Here is a 23186-nt window from a genome sequence, read left to right as displayed (position 1 = left end):
CTAAGAAAGGCAATCCCAAAGATTGCTCAAACTACTGCACAATTGCACTCATCTCACACGCTAGCAAAGTAATGCTCAAAATTCTCCAAGCCAGGCTTCAGCAGTACCTGAACTGTGAACTTCCAGATGTTCAAGCTGGTTTTAGAAAAGGCAGAGGAACCAGAGATCAAATTGCCAACATCTGCTGGATCATCAAAAAGGCAAGCGCATTCCAGAAAAACATCTATTTCTGCTTTCTTGACTATGCCAAAGCCTTTGACTGTGTGAATCACAATAAACTGTGGGAAATTCTTAAAGAGATGGGAATACCAGACCACCTGACCTACCTCTTGAGAAATCTGTGTGCAGGTCAGGAAGCAACAGTTAGAACTGGACATGGAACAACAGACTGGTTCCAAATAGGAAAAGGAGTACATCAAAGTTGTGTATTGTCACCCTGCTTATTTAACTTATATTCAGAGAACATCATGAGAAACGCTGGGCTGGATGAAGCACAAGCTGGAATCAAGATTGCCGGGAGAAATATCAATAACCTCAGATATGCAGATGACACCACCCTTATGGCAGAAAGTGAAGAACTAAAGAGTCTCTTGAGGAAAGTGAAAGAGGAAAGTGAAAAAGTTGGCTTAAAGCTCAACATTCAGGAAACTACGATCATGGCACCTGGTCCCATCACTTCATGGCAAATAGATGGGAAAACAGTGGAAACAGTGGCAGACTTTATTTTTGGGGGCTCCAAAATCACTGCATATGGTGATTGCAGCCATGAAATTAAAAGACACTTACTCCTTGGAAGGAAAGTTATGACCAACCTAGCATATTAAAAAGCAGAGACATTACTTTGCCAACAAAGGTCCCTCTAGTCAAGGCTATGGGTTTTCCAGTCGTCATGTATGGATGTGAGAGTTGGTACTATAAAGAAAGCTGAGTGATTAAGAATTGATGCTTTTGAACTGTGGTATTGGAGAAGACTCTTGACAGTCCCTTGGACTGCAAGGAGATCCAACCAGTCCATCCTAAAGGAGATCAGTCCTGGGTGTTCACTGGAAGGACTGATGTTGAAACTGAAGTTCCAATACTTTGGCCACCTGATGCGAAGAACTGACTCCTTGGAAAATACCCTGATGCTGGGAAAGATTGAGGGCAGGAGGAAAAGGGGACGACAGAGGATGAGAAGGTTGGATGGCATCACCGACTCAATGGACATGAGTTTGGGTGGACTCCGGGAGCTGGTGATGGACAGGGAGGCCTGGCATGCTGCAGTTCGTGAGGTCACAAAGAGTCGGACAAAACCGAGCAACTGAACTGAACTGAAAATGTTGAGTCCTAAGCCACAGTACCTCAGAATGTTTGGAGACAGAGTCTTTAAAGAGGTGACAAGTTAAAATGAGGTCTTTAGGGTGGGTCCTAATCCAATGTGACTGGTTTCCATACAAGAAGAGGAGATTTGGACCCAGACAGGCATACATACGGAAGAAAGGCCAGGCCATGTATGGACTAAAGGAGAAAGTCTGCAAGGCAAGTAAGAGGCCTCAGAAGAAATCAAACTTGCTGTCCTCCAGGACTGTGAGAAAATAAATTTCTGTTGTTCAAGCCACCAAGTCTGTAGTATTTTGTTTAGGCAGCCCTAGCAAATAATAAGTATCTTAGCCTTGATAATCATAAGTGACATCAATATGTAATTATTTTTGTTATTATTTTAAGCAGAAAGCAGTATAAATGCTATACTGGCTTTATAAAAGATTTCTCCAACATCTCTTTGTTGAAGTTAATCCTCTAATAGACTCTTCAAAAGGAGCTCATAAACTCCATATTTCCCAAGCTTTTGCACACTCAAAACAATTTTTCTATAGTTTTAAGACTTGAAGAACAACATAGTGGGTTGAATCAGTTCAGTTCAGTTCAGTCGCTCAGTCGTGTGAGTGGTGTCCCACAAAAAAAGATGTTCAAGTACTAACCTCTGATACCCGTACATCAACTTATTTGGAAAATGGGTTTTTGCAAATATGCATGTGTGTGTACTAAGTCGCTTCAGTCGTGTCTGATTCTTTGTGACCCTATGGACTCTAGCCCACCAGGCTCCTCTGTCCATGGGATTCTCCACACAAGAATACTGGAATGGGTTGCCATGCCCTCCTTCAGGGGATCTTCCCAACCCAGGGATCAAACCCATGATCTTATGTCTCCTGAATTGGCAGGTGCGTTCTTTACCACTAGTGCCACGTGGGAAGCCCTTTTGAAATAAATAAATATCTGCTGTGTTGGGATCAGAGTATCCTGGGTTTAGTACGAACCTGAAATGCAATGACTGATGTCCTTCTAGAAAAAAGAAGGTGAGATTTTAAACACAGAGACACAGAGGGAAAGACTATGTGCAGCCAGAGACAGATTGGAGCCATGCAGCTACAAGACAAGAATGTGGAGAGCTGCTGCACCTGCTGGAAACTAGGAAGGAGGCTGGAACAGATTGTCCCTCAGGGCCACCAGAAGAAGCGAATGCTGTCATCACCTTGATTTCAGATTTCTGGCCTCCAGCACTCTGAAAGAATAAATGTCCAGTGTTTTACGCCATCAGGTTTGGTAATTGACTACGACAGCTGTAGGCAACTAACACGGACTGAAATCTTCAGTTCACACTTTTTTTTCAGTGCTGTTCCATGATTGCCTGCCTTGTATGTTACTTGGGAGAAGTCTGAAGTCCGATGGCTGTCTAATTCTCCTGGCCTTGCAAGTTATTTAACCCTTTTGCCTGGAGGCTCTGAGAATTTTTTCTTTATGGTATAACTTACTATACTGGGTCTCAGAATTGACCATTCTGTGTCAATTTTCTCAAACAGTTGTGGGTTCTTTCTTTCTTATAAAGAATGATGGAGATTAGTGTTTTATTTGTTTTTTTGGCTGCTTCATGGCTACAGGATCCCAGTCACCCAGCTAGGGACGGAACATGAGCCACAATAGTGAAGGCCTGGAGACCTAGCCGTGAGGCCACCAGGGAGCCTCCATGTGGGTTCTTTATATAGTAGATTCAAGTTATTTTCATTTTTGGAATTTTTCTTGGATTATAGGTTGAAATATTAGTTCCGGTCTATTGTCTTGATTTGCTTCTCCAATTATAGAAAATTTGGAGCTTTTTTACCTACCTGCCATTTCAGTCATTTATTCTCTGGCCCTTTATACTTCTTTTTCTCATTTTTATTCTTTGATGGCTTTTCTGACTTTTAATACCTCTCATCAGATTTTTTAAACTTTAAACTATTCTCCCTTGGGCTTGGGCACTTTGGCATTTTTTCTTTAATTTGAGATGAGCTTTTCTTCCTTTTCTTTCTTGAGTTCAATCAACTCATTTCCTACTTTTTGTATATTTTGTTCTTAGTTCATTAATTTCTTATTCAAGACATTCTTCATATCCCAAATGCTTATTTGGAGATAATTCATTTGCTTTTGTGTGTCGTATTATAATTTTCTTATGCTTTGTGCTCATTTAGGGGGAAGGAGGGCTTCCCTGGTAGCTCAGACAGTAAAGAAGAATCTGCCAGCAATGCGGGAGACCTGGGTTCGATCCCTGGGTCCAGAAGATCCCCTGGAGAAGGGAATGGCAGAATCAGACATGACTCAGAAACTAACACTTTCACTTTCCATTTTTATCAGCTGAAGTGCTTTTATTTTCCTTATCTGTTTCCTACTTACAATGATTTTGTATTGATGAAAATTCTCCATTCCATGAATGGTGGTTTAGAGTTAGATCATAAGATCATAGCTCAGGACTGCCCTCTCTTGTCAGTGTAATAAAGTTCAATTTCTTTAATGAATGACCTTCTTTTGGAAAGGAAGAGAAAAAAATTGTTTATGACCTTTGATTTCAGTTCTTATAATGCCAAATTTCCTCCTCTTTTTTTCTCTGTACCACCGAATCTTCAAAGAATACTTTTCCTTTCCTTTTAAACTTTCCTCCCCTCTTCTCCTTTTCCCTCTTTGAGGCAATTACCTTGGTCCAGCTCACTTTTAGTTTCTTGCCTTGTAGTCAGTGTTTGACCCACTAGAACACCGTCTTTTAAAAACTTAGTTTCATCCTTAAGTTCTCCTTTCTCTTCTCATCTTAGATTGACTTTTTTTTTTTTTTTAAAAAGATAGTTGGTGATCAGAATTTTTTCCCACTTATTTCCTTTCACTTTTGGTTGTTCTGGATCACTGTTGCAATGCTTGGGTCTAGTTGCCCCATGGCATGTGTGGCCTTAGTTCCCCAACCAGGGATTGAACCCCAGTTCCCTGCACTGGAAGGAAGACTCAGCCACAGGATGTGGTACTTATCAAGAGACTAATTATATTATAGTCATATCATCATTCAGTCTTTACTTCAGGAAAATTTTAATTTCCTATTTAATTTGCATCTTCTTATTTTCCCCTCAGTAAAATTTTATTATCTTCACAATTATCTTGCCTTTTGCTTTTAATTTGACTCCTGGGCGTTTTATATTTGTATTGCAATTCTTAATGCTATTTTTTGCAGTGTATTCTCTACCTTCATCAAGGAACACTATTGTTTTTTTCAATTTTGTATTCAACTACCTTGTAGAATTCTCTTACTATTTTTTCACTTGACTCCCTTAGTTTTTTAAGGAGACACACTATCATTTGCATGTAATGATATTTTATCTTTTTCTTGCTGATAATGACACCTCATTGACTGTTGTCTCTTCCAATGGTTGGGACCTCCAGCACACGTGTAACAGTAGCAGGAATGATCAGCATCTTCGTCTTACTTCTGTTTTAGATAAGAAGTGTCTCTAGTAGTTAACTACTAAGCATAACTGAAGCTGATGGTTTGATATGTTCTTGTTGTTTAGTTGCTAAGTCATGTCCAACTCCAGTTCACAGACCCTGTGAGCTGCATCACACCAGGCTTCCCTGTCCTTTACTCGCTCCCTGAGTTTGCTCAAACTCATGTCCATTAAGTCAGTGATGTCATCCCACCATCTCATCCTCTGTTGCCCCCTTCTCCTTTTGCCCTTAATCCTTCCCAGCATCAGGGTCTTTTCCAATGAGTTGGCTCTTTGCATCAGGTGGCCAAAGTATTGGAGCTTCAGCTTCAGCATCAGTCCTTCCAATTAATATTCAGGACTGATTTCCTTTAGGATGGACTGGTTTGATCTCCTTGCAGTCCAAGGGACCTCAAGAGTCTTCTTCAACACCACAGTTTGTATAAATCTTTGGTGCTTTACCTTCCTTATGGTCCAACTCTCACATCCATCACTACTGGAAAAACCACAGCTTTGACTATATGAACCTTTGTTGGCAAAATGATGTCTCTGATTTTTAATAAACTGTCTAGGTTGGTCATAGCATTTCTTCTAAGCAGCAAGCATCTTTTAATTTCATGGCTGCAGTCACTGTCTGCAGTGATTTTGGAACCTAAGAAAATGAAATCTGACACTGTTTCCACTCTTTCCCCATCTATTTTCCATGAAGTGATAGGACGGGATGCCATGACCTTTGCTTTTTGAATGTTCAATAGATTCAACAGACTAGATCCAGTAGACAGAGTGCCTGAAGAACTATAGACAGAGGTTTGTAACACTGTGCAAGAGGTGGTGACCAAAACCATCCCCAAGAAAAACAAATGCAAGAAGACAAAGTGGTTGTCTGAGGAGGCCTTACAAATAGCTGAGAAAAAAGAGAGAAGCAAAAGGCAAAGGAGAAAGGGAAAGATATACCCAACTGAATGCAGAGTTCCAGAGAACAGCAAGGAGAGATAAGAAAACCTTCTTAAGTGAATAATGCAAAGAAATAGAGCAAAATAATAGAATAGGAAAGACTAGAAATCTCTTTAAGAAAATTGGAGATACCAAGAGAAAGATAGACATGATAGGAGACAAAAATGGCCAGAACCTAACAGAAGCAGAAGAGATTAAGAAAAGGTGGCAAGAATACACAGAAGAACTGTACAAAAAAGCACTAATGACCCAGATAACCACAAAGGTGTGATCACCTAGGGCCAGACATCCTCGGAGTGTGAAGTAAAGCAGGCCTTTGGAAGCATCACTACGAACAAAGTTAGTAGAGGTGATGGAATTCCAGCTGAGTTACTTCAAATCCTAAAAGATGATGCTATTAAAGCACTGCATTCATGCCAGCAAATTTGGGAAACTCAGCAGTGGCCACAGGACTGGAAAAGGTCAGTTTTCGTTCCAATCCCAAAGAAAGGCAATGCCAAAGAATGCTCAAATACCATACACTGGCACTCATTTCACGTTAACAGGATTATTCTCAAAATCCTTTAAGCTAGGCTTCAGCAGTACATGAATCGAGAACTTCGAGATGTACAAACTGGATTTTAAAAAGGCAGAGGAACCAGAGATCAAATTGCCCACCATATGCTGGTTTGATATAGTATTGTTTAAATCGGGTGTGCATTGTACAAAGTGGCAGTTCTATTTTTATTGTGTTAGTTTAATAATAATAATATTTTCTTAAGTCTTTTAACATTATACTGAATTTGATTTGTTGTTAAGAAATTTTCCATTTATATACTGGTATTTGTCTATGTTTTGATTTTGTGGATATCTTTAACAGCAATTATGAATAAAGCTGCTATTCATAATGACTAATAAAGTCCATAAATTGAATTAAGAAACCTATATTTTTCTATGATTTGACACAATGAAAATTAATTACTCTTTAAAAATTTGGAAACAACTTACCACGTTTTCTTTTCTTTTGTTCTTTTTTTATTTTGCTGTGCTGCCCAGCTTTCAGAATCTGTTTCCCAACCAGGGATTAAACCTGGGCCATAGCAATGAAAGCCCTGAATCCTAACCAGTAGACCACCAGGAACTCCTCCACATTTTTCTTTTAGGTAATCCTTAGTATCTTAAAAAATTTCTTCTTCCTTTATCTCTACATAGATTATCTTTAATTGTTTTCTTTGATTTTTGAATAATGGTGAAAAATCCAAAAGTTACAGAAGGACACTTACCCTTATATACCATTCACTTCTCCCCAGAGGCAATCACTGTTTCTTGTGTATCCTTCCTAACATATTCCGTGAATGTGAGTATAAGTACCTATCAGTGTATTTATATTTTTATTTTTTACACAAATATACTATACTACACATGCAGTTCTGCACCTTACTGTTTTCACTGTACATCTTAGGGTATGGGTCCAAACTGGTCCATGTAGAGCTGTCTCTACATGGTCTACCATTGCTTGAGTGTACCTCAATTTAGTTCATTTAATTAATGTCCTGATGCTGGACTGAAATTTACAGTCTTGCTATGGTAAACAATACTGTAATAAATATTTTTGTACACATTATTATTCTACATGACACACCTATTAGAATGGCTAAAATCCACACCACTGACAACACCAAATGCGGATGAGGTCGTGGAGCAACAGGAACTCTCATTCACTGTTGGTGGGAATGCAAAATGTACAAACACTTTGGTAGGTAGTTTGACGGTTTCTTACAAAACTAAGCATACTCTTATGATATGACCCAACAATTGTTCTCCTTTATGTTTACTCCGAGGAGTAGAAAACTATGTGCATACAAAAACCTGCCCATAGATGTCTACAGCAGTTTTATTTATAATTGCCAAAACTGGGAGGCAACCACGATATCTTTCACTAGGTGAGTGGATAAATAAACTGCAGTACAACCAGGCAACGGGGTATTAGTCAACAATAAATAGAAATGAACTATCAAGCCATGAAAAAGACATGAATGAAACTTAAAGGCATGTTATAAGTAAAAGAGGCTAATCTGAAAGGCTACATACTGCATGATTTCAGCAGTGTTGTGTTCTGGAAAAGGCAAAATTATGAAGACAGTAAAAAGATCAGTGGTTGTTGGAAGCTACAGAGGGAGGGATGAATAGGAAACGAGTAGAGGATTTTGAGGGCAATGAAAATGCTTTCCATGATACTATAACAGTGGACACACGTCACTATGTGAAGTGAAAGTGAAGTCGCTCAGTCATGTCCGATTCTTTGCGACCCCACGGACTATAGCCTACCAGGCTCCTCAGTCCATGGGATTTCCCAGGCAAGAGTACTGGAGTGGGTTGCCATTTCCTTCTCCAGGGGATCTTCCCAACCCAGGGATTGAGCCCGGGTCTCCCACACTGCAGGCAGACACTTACCGTCTGAGCCACCAGGGCAGCTCACACGTTTGTCTAACTCACAGGATGGACAACACCAGGAATGAACGTAATGTAAACTACGGGCTTTGGATTATAATGATGTGTCAGCGCAGATCCATCCTTTGTAACAAATGTCCCATAACAAATGTAACCAATTCCCAACATGGGAATGTGGTGGTAGGGGAGGTTGTGAACCTATGTGGACAAAGGTGGTATGTGGGAAACGTCCGTAATTGCCACTCAATTTTGCTAAAACTTCTCGAGAAAAAGTCCACTTTTAAAGTCATAGGTGTGATATTTCCGGGTTAAAGGACACATACACTTAAGTTTTTAATAGATATAATGAGCTTTCCATAAATACAGCAACAGTTTACATCAGCATTGCCTATATTTCCACTCACCCTCATCAATACAATGTAACTGAACTTTTTGATCTTTGCTAAATTGGTAATGGACTAGGGTAACTGCTTATCATTTTAATTTTCATGTTTATTATAAATCAGATAGAACATCTTTTTTTTCTTGTATTATGTCTGAGTCACTTGAATGTCCTTTGGGGGTGAAATGTCTGTTCATTTTCTTTCCATATTTTTCAGTTAGGTCTGCATCTAATTTTAGAGTTAGAAATACACAAATTGGAATGGGAATGATGGTATTGAGATCTTATATTTTGGATCAAAAAATACAGTCATCATATACTCCACAGTCAACTTTGCATCTTTAAGCATGAGATGAAATTAGAACAGAATGAAAAAAGTCATAGGATATGGGTACTTTTTCTATATATCTGGATACAATATCAGCCTCTTAACATAAGGAAAAATACTCTACCTAAATGTTACAAACAGCATAGAATCAAGTGCACTGTCTACAGTCCTGACCTTTCCTTAGATCATGCAAGGTTCTTTGTGTAGCCTAAAATCTGGAGAGCTGCTGAACATGCTTTTAGTAGAACAAAGTTAAGCACTGTAGCATATGTGATCTGCAAACTGACAGTTTAAAGTAGCCTGAATAATTCAATTGGGTTTTGGGGAGGCTAAAAACTAGGAAACTGACAAATAGTGAGCATCTATTGCAGTATCAAATGAGACACTGACTTTTCTATTACTTTCCTGTGAGTGGGTGAAAGTGGAGTCACTCAGTCGTATCCGACTCTTTGCAACCCCATGGACTGTGGCTTACAAGGCTCCTCTGTCCATGGAATTTCCCAGGCAAGAATAGTGGAGTGGGTACTCCAGTACTTTCTAGGAAAGTAGTACTTTCCTAGAGCTACCTTAATACAATAAAAACAAACTGGATAGGTTAAAACAGATTTACTGTCTCATGGTTGTGGAGGCTAGAAGTCTGAAATCAGGTTTTTGAAGTGCCATGCTCCCTCTGAAATTTGTGGAAGAGTCCTTCCTTGCCTCTTGGCAGCTTCTAGTGACTTGCTGGCCATCTCTGGCATGCCGCCGTGTAACTGCCATAGCTGCTTTGCCATCACAGGAAATCTTCCTTGTGGGTCTCCATCTTTGCAGGGCAGTCTTCTTATAAGGGTACACCACCCCTAATCCAGGACGACCTCATCTTTACATCTGCAATAACTCCATTTCCGAGTCAGGTCCCATTCTGAAGTCCTGGGGTTTAGGATTTCAACATACCTCTTATGAAGGGACACAATTTAATCCATAGCAACCTTTCACCAGATTATTTTGGGAGAAGGTGAGAGAAGGTGAAGGTCAAAGATTTTGACACCTATATCCACAGCACTCAGCCCACCTGAGCCATGTGGGCACTGGCTGTAAGCACACGATGAGGAGTCACCAAAAGCTTAGATTTCAGAGGAACTTACGGGGCACGTCTGGCCCCGGTGGAGCCCACCCCTTTCCTGGTTGGTGATTCACTGAACTGCAGGCTCCATCTTCAGTCATCACCCTGCCACCCTGGCCCTGACGGGATGAGTTGCAAGCTGGAGAAAAAAAGAAACGCACTAAGAAAGGTGAAATGACCCCCGCCCCAAAGTCAGATTACAGACCAGACTGTAGGCCAGGGAGACTTTTTCCACTTCCTGGGCTATTGTGCCTCGTGGGGGCCGCCTCCTGCCGTCCACCTTGTCCCCTTTTTAAAAAGACAAGAACCCACAGGTGGCGCTGTCCCTGAAGTAATCTCAACTGATCAAAGTTTCGACCAAAAGCCGTCCTTTTTGAATTTGACACCTGTTGGCCACCTAACCTATTAAAAGTCTATTCAACAAAGGCCAGATTTTGCTGCTTGGTTCAGTTACCCCTCCACCAAGAGTCCTCTGTCTCACTGTGGGTAGCATTTGAACTTTTGCTGGTTTTCTCAGAATTAACGTGCAGCCTTTCCTTGTTCTCCTGAGGAATTTTGTACTATTAATCCACTCACATCTAGGTGGTTTGTTCTCTTCTTTCCCAAACACATTTTAGAGCATTTCTTGCCCTTTTCAGTGGCCAAGGGATTTTATGCTAATTTCTAGAAAGGGAATAAAAAGTTATTGTTGTTTTTAATTGTTTTGGTTGCGCTAGGCCTTTGTTGCTCTGGTCGGGCTCTCTCTAGCTGTGGTTGCAGGCTTCTCATCACGCTGGCTTCTCTTGCTCTGGCCCATGGGCTCTAGCACAGGCTCAGTAGTGGCAGCACAAGGGCTCAGGAACTGTGCTGCCTGGGACTGGTTGCTCTGAGGCATGTGGGTTCTTCCCAAACCAAGGATCAAACCCATGTCCCCAGCATTTGCAGGCAGATTCTTAACCACTGGACCACCAGGGAAGGCCTATCCTTATTTTAAAATGGGAAATGTATATATATATATGTCTATATCTAGATATAGATATGTCATCGCCAATATACTGGATTGGCCAAAACATCTGTTCAGGTTTCCTGTAATATCTAACTGAAAAACCCAAATATTTTGGCCAAACCAGTATATAACCAGCATGTGTGTGTGTGTGTATTTACAGTCAGCAAATCACTAGACCATTCAGTCAGTTCAGTCGCTCAGCTATGTCCGACTCTTTGCGACCCCATGAATCGCAGCACGCCAGGCCTCCCTGTCCATCACCAACTCCTGGAGTTTACTCAAACTCATGTCCATCGAGTCGGTGATGCCATCCAGCCATCTCATCCTCTGTCGTCCCCTTCTCCTCCTGCCCCCAATCCCTCCCAGCATCAGGGTCTTTTCCAATGAGTCAACTCTTCTTATGAGGTGGCCAAAGTATTGGAGTTTCAGCTTCAACATCAGTCCTTCCAATGAACACCCAGGACTGATCTCCTTTAGGATGGACTGGTTGGATCTCCTTGCAGTCCAAGGGACTCTCAAGAGTCTTCTCCAACACCACAGTTCAAAAGCATCAATTCTTCGCTGTTCAGCTTTCTTCACAGTCCAACTCTCACATCCATACATGACCACTGGAAAAGCCATAGCCATGACTAGATGGACCTTTGTTGGCAAAGTAATGTCTCTGCTTTTTAATATGCTATCTAGGTTGGTCAGAACTTTCCTTCCAAGCAGTGAGCATCTTTTAATCTCATGGCTGGCTGCAATCACCATCTGCAGTGACTTTGGAGCCCCCCAAAATAAAGTCTGACACTGCTTCCATTGTTTCCGCATCTATTTGCCATGAAGTGATGGGACCAGATGCCATGATCTTAGTTTTTTGAATGTTGAATTTTAAGGCAACCTTTTTACTCTCCTCTTTCACTTTGATCAAGAGGCTTTTTAGTTCCTCTTCACCTTCTGCCATAAGGGTGGTGTCATCTGCATATCTGAGGTTATTGATATTTCTCCCGGCAATCTTGATTCCAGCTTGTGCTTCTTCCAGCCCAACATTTCTCATGATGTACTCTGCATGTAATTTAAATAAGCAGGGTGACAATATACAGCCTCGACGTACTCCTTTTTATGACCTAAATCAAATCCCTTACAATTATACAATGGAAGTGAGAAATAGATTCAAGGGATTAGATCTGACAGACAGAGTACCTGAAGAACTATGGATGGAGGTTCGTGACACCGTACAGAAGGCAGGGATCAAGACCATCCCCAAGAAAAAGAAATGCAAAAAGGCAACATGGTTGTCTGAGGAGGCCTTACAAATAGCTGTGAAAAGAAGAGAATTGAAAAGCAAAGGAGAAAAGGAAAGATATACCCATTTGAATGCAGAGTTTCAAAGAATAGCAAGGAGAGATAAGAAAGCCTTCCTCACCGATCAATGCAAAGAAATAGAGGAAAACAATAGAATGGGAAAGACTAGAGATCTCTTCAAGAAAATTAGAGATAGCAAGGGGACATTTCATGCAAAGATGGGCTCAATAAAGGACAGAAATGGTATGGACCTAACAGAAGCAGAAGATATTAAGACGAGGTGGGCAAGAATACACAGAACTATATAAAAAAGATCTTCATAACTCAGATAACTACAATGGTGTGATTATTCACCTAGAGTCAGACATCCAGAAATGTGAAGTCAAGTGGGCCTCAGGAAGCATCACTATGAACAAAGCTAGTGGAGGTGATGGAATTCCAGTTGAGCTATTTCAAATCCTGAAAGAATATGCTGTGAAAGTGCTGCACTCAATAAGCCAGCAAATTTGGAAAACTCAGCAGTGGCCACAGCACTGGAAAAGGTCAGTTTTCATTCTAATCCCAAAGAAGGACAATGCCAAAGAATGCTCAAACTACTGCACAATTGCACTCATATCACATGCTAGCAATGTTCAAAATTCTCCAAGTCAGGTTTCAACAGTACATGAACCGTGAACTTCCAGATGTTCAGGCTGGATTTAGAAAAGGCAAAGGAACCAGAGATCAAATTGCCAACATCCGCTGTATCATCGAAAAAGCAAGAGTTCCAGAAAAACATCTACTTCTGCTTTCTTGACTATGCCAAAGCCTTTGACTGTGTGGATCACAATAAACTGTGGAAAATTCTTAAACAGATGGGAATACCAGATCACCTGACCTGCCTCCTGAGAAATCTGTATGCAGGTCAAGAAGAAACAATTAGAACTGGACATGGAACAACAGACTGGTTCTAAATCAGGAAAGGAGTATGTCAAGGCTGTATATTGTCACCCTGCTTACTTAACTTATATGCAGAGTACATCATGAGAAATGCTGGGCTGGAAGAAGCAAAAGCTGGAATCAAGATTGCCGGGAGAAATACCAATAACCTCAGATATGCTGATGACACCACCCTTATGGCAGAAATGAAGAACCAAAGAGCCTCTTGATGAAAGTGAAAGAGGAAAGTGAAAAAGTTGGCTTAAAGCTCAACATTGAGAAAACTAAGATCATGGCATCCAGTCCCATCACTTCATGGCAAATAGATGGGGAAACAGTAGAACAGTGGCAGACTTTACTTCTGGGAGCTCCAAAAACACTGCAGATGGTGACTGCAGCCATGAAATTAAAAGACACTTACTCCTTGGAAGGAAAGTTATGACCAACTTAGCATATTAAAAAGTAGAGACATTATTTTGCCAACAAAGGTCCCTCTACTCAAGGCTATGGGTTTTCCAGTGGTCATGTATGGATGTGAGAGTTGGACTAAAAAGAAAGCTTAGCACCGAAGAATTGATGCTTTTGAACTGTGGTGTTGGAGAGGAGTCTTGAGACAGCAAGGAGGTCCAACCAGTCCATCCTAAAGGAAATCAGTGAATGTTCACTAGAAGGACTGATGTTGAAGTTGAAACTCCAATACTTTGGCCACCTGATGCAAAGAACTGACTCCTTGGAAAAGACCCTGATGCTGGGAAAGATTGAAGGTGGGAGGAGAAGGGGATGACAGAGGATGAGATGATTGGATGGCATCACTGCCTCAATGGACATATGTATGAGTAAACTCTGGGAGTTGGTGATGGACAGGGAGGCGTGGCGTGCTGCAGTCCATGGAGTTGCAAAGAGTGGGATCCAACTGAGCAACTGAACACTTTTTTTTCTTTTTCTTTTTTTGGTGTGATGACCATATAAGTCCAGATGATCCTTTAGCCAATATTTATTCCCTGCTCCATCCCCTCATTGTGTGTTTTTTTAAAAGAACCATGGCTGTTTTCTCTAGATTCTATGCTAGGAAATAAAAAAAAATCTTGCTTGTATATCATATGATAGCTGGGTGGGCTTTTTGTTTCAAAGCATGACAATTTTGTCAGGCATAATTTTCAGATTATCATCTGACCGACTGTTAGAAGTGCAGGCAACACAGAGAGTTATGGTTTCTTCATGAGCTACACTTCAGGTATTTTCTTCTTTGAATCCAGACCCCAGAGAGTGCTGGCTGAAAAAGTCTGGTGGACTTCATTCTGAAGAAGGCAGAAAGAAAATGCCAGTCTCACCTTCCCCAGACAGCAGCAGCAACAGTTCTCTGAAAAGTAGAAAAGAGAAAAGAAGAGGAAGACTAGACTTGAATAGAAATTGTCACTTTTTCTCCCACTGGGAGGTCATTATTTGACATGATGTGGGGTATGCAGCACTATATCTCTCTTGCTTTCAGAAGTCATCTAACAAAATCTCAGGAGGACTTGCTTACTCATAAATCAGCAGTGTAAGGTTCAGTCACATTACAGCTTGCATTCTAGGAGGTAGACACCAAGGAGAGGCGGTGGGGGTGGAGTGGTGAACTATGGACTCCCTGCCCCTCTGGGTTCAAGAGGTTGGAACTTAGAGGGTGGCATGCTTCCTGTTGTCTTCATAGGGGTATTTAGGTGGGATTTAATCCTACATTACCTCTCGGTTATTAGTACTTCACCTCAAAAGTCCTACACTCTTTACCTACCAGGGCCCCAGATAGAGGTAAGTGAGGCACTCTCCTGGGGGCAAAATTTAGGGAAACTCTAAATAGCTCCAGTAATCAAGATAAACGGTATTCTAAAAAAAAAAAAAAATTGAAAACAAATTGCAAACAAAGATGCTAATTGCTTGATTTTGTAAACAAAACTTTGAGGGCTGGGATCAATGTGAGAGAGAGAGGTGGGCTTGTCCAAGTGCAGGGACAGATCGTTCATTTCAAATTTTGATACATTGTTTATCATGGATTTTTGCATTAATTTTGACTTTTTAAAAATTTGAACTAAAATATATTTATCTTGATCATTAACTTTTTTTTTTCGAATCCATAAATATTGCAACGGAGGTAACTGTCTTGCACTGGCCTCATCCGAGTCCCAGCCTTTAAAATAGTGACAGGTCGACAAAAAGCTATCCACTTTTCCTAAAACACCATTCTTAGATAAGGACCAGGCCCTAGAGTACGGACGCCAGGCCGTGAAGTCCCCGCGTCCCGGGGGGTTTTGACCCTAATCTGGGCTTCCCGCACTCGGGTTTTACACAGCGCGTTCTGCCCGGCCTTACCCGGAGCAGCCAGCCGGCGCAGCCGGGCCACCTCCGCTCAATGCACGTCTGTCCACCGTATGAGATGGCCCTCTCCTCTCAGAGCTACCCGAGTTTCACCCTCCGCCAAGCCCGCGAACACCAGTAGCCCGCTGCGGTCAGAAGCCGGCACGTGTGACCGCTCCTGCGCGATCCGGTGCGCCGGCGTGACCAGAGGCCCGCGCCGCCCCGACTTCCCCCGAGCTGTCCAGGAGCGCGAAACGCGCCGTGCGCGGCAGTGCGCAGGCGCGGCGGCCCAAGGCGCTTCCTTCCGCCTGCTCCACCGCCGGTCCCGCGGCGCGCCGGGCTCTGGGCCGCCCGGTGGGGGGCGCTGCCGACGGGCGCCGGAGACGGGCGGGGGCCCCCGGGGTGGTCGGGGCCGGACTCGGCGCCCCGGGGCGGGGCCGCGCGGGCGGGGATGGGGCGGGCGCGGGGGTGGCCAACCGGGCTGGCGAGCGGCGGCGGCGGCGAACTGCGGGAGTGGCGGACCGAGGCGCACGGTCGGACGCGGCGCCATGCGCGGCCCCCCGGCTTGGCCGCTGCGATTGCTCCTGAGGCGCGGCGCAGCCGCCCGCTCCCCCGAGACCCGGACGCTGTCGACGCACCCGGCGTTTGCGAGGCCTGGGGGCGTGGAGCCGGCGCTGCTCGCGGGTGGCTGGGCCGCGCGAGCCCCGCGGCGATGGGCGGGCGGGGGTCCCGGCGGCCCCGCGGGCGGCGCGGGCCTGGCGCGGCTCCTGGCGCTCTGGGAGCGGCCCCCCCGGGCTGTCTAGGTGCTGGGCGCTCTCCGGGCCCGTCGCCTCCAGGCTCGCGCGCTCCGCGCTTCCTGGCTGCTCGACCTTGGTCGCGCGGGCCGCGGGGGAGGCTTGGCGGCGCGGGCCGGCCTTGCCTGCTGCCGCGGCGACTCCCGATCGTCACCCGGCCTGGCCCGCAGCGGCCAGGCGCTCGGAGGCGCAGAAGCTCCTGAGCCTGGCGCAGCCCGAGCGCCGGAGGCTGGCAGGTAGGGCCCTCCTCTCGGTCACTGGCGACCTTCCCCTTGCGAGGTCCGGGGCCGGCGAGAGGGGCACTGAGCGGGCGGCAGGGGGCCTGGGGCCATTGGACTCGGTGAAGAGGACAGGGTGCTTTTACCTGGGCGTCCTCCCTGGGGGTACGGACGGAGCGCGCCTGCTGTAGCGGTGTGGATCCGCAGGTGCGCGGACAACCTGTAGCATATTATGCAAATAGAGAGGTATCTCCTTATTACAGTCGTCAGGTCTGTTTCGCTTTTATTTTGCCAACGTTCTCAAGTGACCTGGGTTGTTTGTTTGTTTTTACCCTATCTTTGTAAAATGAATCGTAGATTCTAGTAAGCCTATTTTGTAATATGCACTTGAAGCACTAAAAAAAAACACAACACATTATTTGCTTCAGGTTAATTTCTTAAGCAGCCAACATTATTTTTATTCCGTGAAACAAAATGATGTAAACCTTTCAGGTTTGTCCCGTTTTTGCCTCACTGAGTGCTAGGCAGGAAGTTACTAAGCTCTTCAGAAGAGTCAGCACTGGCTATAGTCAGTGATCGGTAAACTCTAGAAGTGTTGAGAAACTGTAGATCATAACGCAGCTAAATCATAACTGAGTAATTTTAAAAAGTAAAAATGAATATCTTTAGAAACAAAATTCAGATTTTGTATAGTCTCATTTTTAGCCATAAAATGAAGAAATGTTTCAGTGCAAAGTCCTTGTAATATCTAAACAGCTTTGAGGTTTCTCCAAATCTTCATTTCTTTTAATAAATATTGAGTCTTGTGTGCTAGGCCCTTGGGTTCCATTGATGAGCGGAAGGAATCCTGGTTCCTGCTCCTGCTGGGGCTTGCAGTTTAGTACTGAAGGGGCATTAATGAAAAGATCATGTGACTAGAGATAAAACTGCAGGTTTGATGAGGGTTCGGAAAGAGGGCTTGTAATGTTCTCAGGCTTGAAGCAGGTGAGAATCCCACATTTTTTGTTACACATCTGTTGCTTCAGGAAGGATAGTCCTAGAGAGCGATTTGTGGTATAGGGCAGGCTGGTGTGGTAGAGGGCAACAGAGTGTGAACGTTTTACCTCTCCCTGACTTTTACAGCTTCGTGGGATCTTGGTGTTACTGAGGTATAAGGAGAGTAATCTTGTCACTTGTTTGTGTGTGTATTTTTGATGGAAATTTTTTTTCCTTGTTTCTCTTTTAAAAGAAAAACTTGAGACTGGGAGTCCTCATTGGACTATGAGCTTCTTGGGAAAAGAGCTGTGTCTGCTTCATCTTCCTGTCTGGTCCTTAGCGTGTGTGTGTGGCACAGAATCGGGCATAGTGTGCCTTCAAAGAAGGAATAAGTGATGGTCCGACCAGGCCCACATGGAAACCTGAGTTTAGAAACCCTGAGCACTGCAGGCTGTGTCCATCATCTTCATATGTAATTAAAAATAAGTTAGGAAATCCAGTTTTGTTCCTGAAATTTTAGATGTCAAGGAAGCTTTTAGGTATCAGGCTCTGGGCGCCCACGCGTTCTGGCCATGATGGGTGGCCCAACCCCACCTGTCTGCATGGTCACGCTCCCTATACCTTTGTACTTGTTCCCACACGTCCTGTTAGCCTGCTCAGAAGACAGCCTTTAAGGAGGCAAGAGCTGTACCTCCTTTTATTTTAAGAAGGGGAGCTAGTTAGATTTGCTGCCTTGAATAAGTGTGACTGTATAATTTGAGGGAGTAAGTCTGGGATTGGTACACTAATTTTTTCCCACCTTTCAAACAAATAATCTGCCTGCAGTGCAGGAGATCCCAGTTTGATCCCTCGGATGGGAAGATCCCCTGGAGAAGGGAAAGGCTACCCACTCCAGTATTCTGGCCTGGAGAATTCCATGGACTGTATAGTCCATGGGGTCATGAAGAGTTGGACACAACTGAGTGACTTTCACTTTTCAAACAAACAGTATATACATATTGTATTTAATATGATGAAAGCTCCTTATTAAGACATAGGGTTGCCTCAGAAGTTATTAGGACATAGGGTTGCCTCAAAAGATATTCTGTATACTATGTTGCAGCCACTCTGAATGATGACATTTGTAAGATTAAGAGAACGTTGAGGGGGGATCACCATTAATTTGTAACTTATTCTTGTAGGAGCAGCCTTAGATGTTGGCCCATCTCTTTGCAATGCTGGAAATAACTAGCGTGTGTGTGTGTGTGTGTACTTTAAGTCAAGAGGCCTGAAAAAAAGCTGAATTGAAGAGAAGGAATTCCACTGTTAATTTTTAGAAACAGGAATACAAAAATTCTTCTTCAGAAGTTTAACTGTATGATTGAATCTGTGTTTTCATCTGTGTTCAGCAGTTTGCTGAAAATGTGCCTGAACTGTGACCAGAACGCTTTGCTCTTAAATCATCTGTATCCGAAACTTTAAAAGCAGGGTCTGCCGTCCAAGGTGGCTGCAGGTGTCTGCAGAAGACTGTCATGTCCATCTGTCTTCTGAAGGAACCACAGTCCTTGATGCGCCCCGTGGCCCTTCCTCCCTGTGTCTCACTTTGTGTTGGAATTTGCAGCTATCTTCCCACAGCTGTGGCCTCCAAGGTTGCTCTGCAGTCACTTTTCACTGATAATAAGTCTTATCGTCTTGGTCACAGGAGCCTTAGAAGATGAAGGAGCTCACTGAGGCGCCCCTGTGGCCGAGGGGATAAGAGGGGACTGGTCTGAGCTCTGCTCCCGGTCTGGCAGATAGAAGAGGCTGCTGGGGCGTCCAGTGGGTGAGAGGGTGGGAGCGCTGTGCATGGAGGTGGGAGCTAGGAGTGAGCCCAGGGCCTTAGGGGGCAGTGGGATGATAGTGATGGAGGGTCTTGGTGCAGTGGCCACCACGGAGACTATCTTGCTCATAATTCCCAGATGCAAGAAAGAAAGTGAAAGTCACTCCGTTGTGTCCGACTCTTTGTGACCCCATGGACTGTCCATGGAATTCTCCAGGCCAGAATACTAGAGTGGGTAACCTTTCCCTGCTCCAGGGGATCTTCCCAACCCTGGGATCAAACCCAGGTCTCCCACATTGCAGGCAGATCCTTTACCAGCTGAGCCCCCAGGGAGGCCCAAGAATACTGGAGTGGGTAGCCTATCCCTTTGCCAGCGGATCTTCCTGACCCAGGAATCGAACCGGGGTCTCCTGCATTGCAGGTGGATTCTTTACCAACTGAGCCACCAGGGAATATTCCCTGGTAAGTCACTGGTCAAATGTGGAAGGTGCATGTCCAGGCCTCCACCCCCAAGCTGTTCACTTAAACACTGGTAAGGACTTGTGTGGTTTGAGACGAGGACAGTTCTTAGAGTCTGATGCCCGCCAGGAGCTTTTGCTCCACTCATAGTTGAATATTATGGAGCCAGACCGTTAAGTGACCAGAATGAGGAGTGATGAAACCAGTGGGTGTGGTAAGCAAGTAGAGGGAGAGCCATGCTTAGAATGGCTACATCCTGCAGCCCAGGTCAGGGCTGAAAATTCTGACAAGGACAGTGCTCGTGGAGCAGTGAGGCTGAACCCAGAAACAGAATTGTTCCAGAAAGCCTGCAGTGTGTATTTGCTTTGGAAATACCACATTCCAGAGAAAACCTGAACATCCTTTAGCTGTGCTGTGAAACATGCTAGTCGGAGTTGATTCAAGAGTGAAATACCAGACATTGAAGGGACTTAGTATGGGGAAAAAATGTGAATTTTCTTTACTTTTTAATGTTCATTGAAGACTAATACTTTGGATATATTGGATCAAATAAAATGTGTCATTAAAATTAATATTACCTGTTTCTCTGTAACGCGGCAACTAGAAGATTTTAGGTTCTGTGGGCAGCTCGCGTGGCACGTGTGCTGGACAGAAGTGCCAGTCGTGGGCAGGCCCATTGTGGTCCCTGCAGCACAGATGCCAGCTCTGTCACTTGCACTCTAGCCTGGCCCAGACCTTTCTCTCCAGGTCTCTCCACAGCCTCAGAGGCTTCCTCAGCGCTCCACTTCCTGCTGACCGGTGGCCCTGGCTACCTCTTGCCTTGTCCAGGTTAGCTACTTGCCAGCCTCCTTCACTTGAGCTTCTCACCTGCCCGGGCCCTCTATTCCTGTGTTCTCTGTGGACACTGAAAACTCCTTTCCTCCTCTGTCCCTGCTGTTAGAGAGTGGGACCCAGCTGAGAGGGGCCCAGGTCAGTCCTGACGACTCACGATGCCAGCTGTGATGCAGATGCTGCGTGTGTGTGCGCTCAGTCCTGTCTGACCCTTTGCGACCCCATGGACTGTATAGCCTACCAGGCTCCTCTGTCCATGGGATTTTCCAGGCAAGAATACTGCAGAGAGTTGCCAGTTTCTTTGCCAGGGGATCTTCCAACCCAGGGATCTCCCAGTAGCAGGTGGATTCTTTACCAGTAGCTCCAGCTAGGAAGCCCAGTATGTTAATAGATAATAGTGGATACTTGTCGTTGGCTGGATACTGACACTGGGCTGGAGACGTCATGTGTGTGTGTAATTTCTCACATTTCCTTGAGGGAGAGGTTGTTTCTATTGCCACCTTCTAGATGAATAAACTGAGGTGCAGAGAGTTTGAATGAGTCAGTGGAGGTCAGACAGCTAGAGGACAGAGCTAGGGCACTGATCCTGTCAGTCCCAACTTCAGAACTCCCCAGACTAGCTCTTAAAAATGCCTGCATTCCTTGTCACCATCCTATCCCCACTGCCCCTCCTCCCCACTTCACCTCAGTTTCCCTCTTGCCTGGAGCAGGGCAGCCTCGGGTCCTTTCATTTTACTCTGCAGCCGGAGTGAATCATTTAAAATACAGACCTGACCGGCTCACTCCCCAGCCTGAGGCCCTGTTAGGCCTGCCTTGCTGCAGCGGCCCTGTTCTGAGAGCCTGGAGCCTCCTACCTATTCTCTGCACCACAGTCCCTGCTGCTGCTGCTGCTAAGTCGCATCAGTCGTGTCTGACTCTGTGTGACCCCATAGACGGCAGTTCACAGGCTCCCCCGCCCCTGGGATTCTCCAGGCAAGAACACTGGAGTGGGTTGCCATTTCCTTCTCCAATGCATGACAGTGAAAAGTGAAAGTGAAGTCGCTCAGTCGTGTCTGACTCTTAGCGACCCCCTGGACTGCAGCCTACCAGGCTCCTCCGTCCATGGGATTTTCTAGGCAAGAGGACTGGAGTGGGTCGCCAGTGCCTTCTCCGAACACAGTCCCTATCCCAGTGTTAACCGGCAGCCTTTCTGCTCCCTGGCTGTCCTCACCTTCCCCAGCAGAGGTCCCTGGTGTTTTCTCAGCTTGGTTGTGCCAAGATGAAGAAGACAGATTTTTGTCTCGGAGTGTGGTTCTGCAGTAGATGAACTGGGTGACCTTGTGCAAGCTCCCTCTAAGTGCTTGAGTTTCCTCTCTGGAAAATGAGGATGGTGAGAGCATTGTTGGAGGAGACAGTGCATAGCAAATGCTTCAGATAGTGGTGGGTAGTTAGTACCTTAGTCCGTGAGTGACATGGGGCTTGCTGCACCTGCCTAGCTCTGTGGGCAGATGAGTCCTTAAAAGCTCTGTCCTGTGTCTAGCGATGGTAGACAGGCTGTGCAGCCATTGCTGCCCCCAGACCTGCTGGTCCAGGACCTGGGTACTGGCCACAGCCCTTCTCCCAGCAGCCTGCCTTTCAGGTTTTCCTTCTTTCTTTTCAAGGAGATTGCTCTCATTCTTTGAATGCCATGACTGGGTAGACTTAGGGTAACAGAAAAATGCTTGAAAATACCTGTCAAGAGACAGTAACAGTCAGGCAAGGAAGAGGAGTAGCAAATGCTGAACCATGGCAAAAGGTGGAGAATATCCAGAAGGATTGTGGTTTACTTGGCTCATCAGGTTTGGGGAGGAATCAGAGATGATAGTTGTGGTGCAAATCTACATGATTCATGAATGTCAGAGACGGTGTTGTGTAGTAAAACCTTAACAGAAATCCAGCTAACCCAAAGCAGAAATTTTTTTTTTACTTTGTATACATTTAACTTGTAGAAGATCCAACCAGTCCATCCTAAAGGAAATCGGTCCCGAATATTCATTAGAAGGACTGAAGCTGAAACTCCAGTACTTTGGCCACCTGATGGGAAGATCTGACTCATTTGAAAAGACCCTGACACTGGGAAAGATTGAAGGTGGGAGGAGAAGGGGGCAACAGAGGATGAGATGGTTGGATGGCATCACTGACTCAATGGACATGAGCTTGAGTAGACTCCGGGAGTTGGTGATGGACAGGGAGGCCTGATGTGCTGCAGTCCATGGGGTCACAAAGAATTGGACATGACTGAGTGACTGAACTAAACTGAACTTGTAGAAGAAAGAGGCAAATGGCAATAATAATTGTTTGTTTTTGTTTTTAAAGGGGAGATCCTGAAGTGATTTTTTTAAGATGGACTATTTTGGCTTCGCTGGCTCTTTATTGCTGCGTGTGGGCTCCCTCTAGTTTCAGCGAGTGGGGCTGTGCCCTCGTGGCGCAGGGCCTTCTCGCCACAGCGGCTTCTGGTTGCGGAACACAGGCTCCAGTTCAGCAGCTGTGGCACGTGGGGTTAGCTGCCTTGCCGTGTGTGGGATTAGTTTCCCAACCAGGGATCAAAACTGCGTCACCTGCATGGGCAGGTGGATTCTTAACCACTGGACTGCCAGGAAGTCCCTGGAACGGATTTTAGTT

At 44.8% G+C, this 23186-nt stretch overlaps 1 long non-coding RNA gene across 1 annotated transcript; it reads right to left on the bottom strand.

The window, feature by feature from the left end:
* Positions 1-8213: 8213 nt before the first annotated feature.
* LOC122708888 lies at positions 8214-15731 on the bottom strand. The gene is made up of 3 exons (XR_006345343.1): positions 15487-15731; positions 14472-14500; positions 8214-10092 (listed from the first exon to the last, which is right to left on the bottom strand). It is a non-coding gene; the product is annotated as an uncharacterized LOC122708888 (long non-coding RNA).
* Between the last annotated feature and the right edge of the window lie 7455 nt (positions 15732-23186).

This window comes from Cervus elaphus, chromosome 15, assembly GCF_910594005.1.
Source record: "Cervus elaphus chromosome 15, mCerEla1.1, whole genome shotgun sequence".
Classification (NCBI taxonomy): domain Eukaryota; kingdom Metazoa; phylum Chordata; class Mammalia; order Artiodactyla; family Cervidae; genus Cervus; species Cervus elaphus.
Note: the sequence above shows the minus strand (reverse complement) of the source record. Positions and strands in the feature narration are given on the sequence as shown.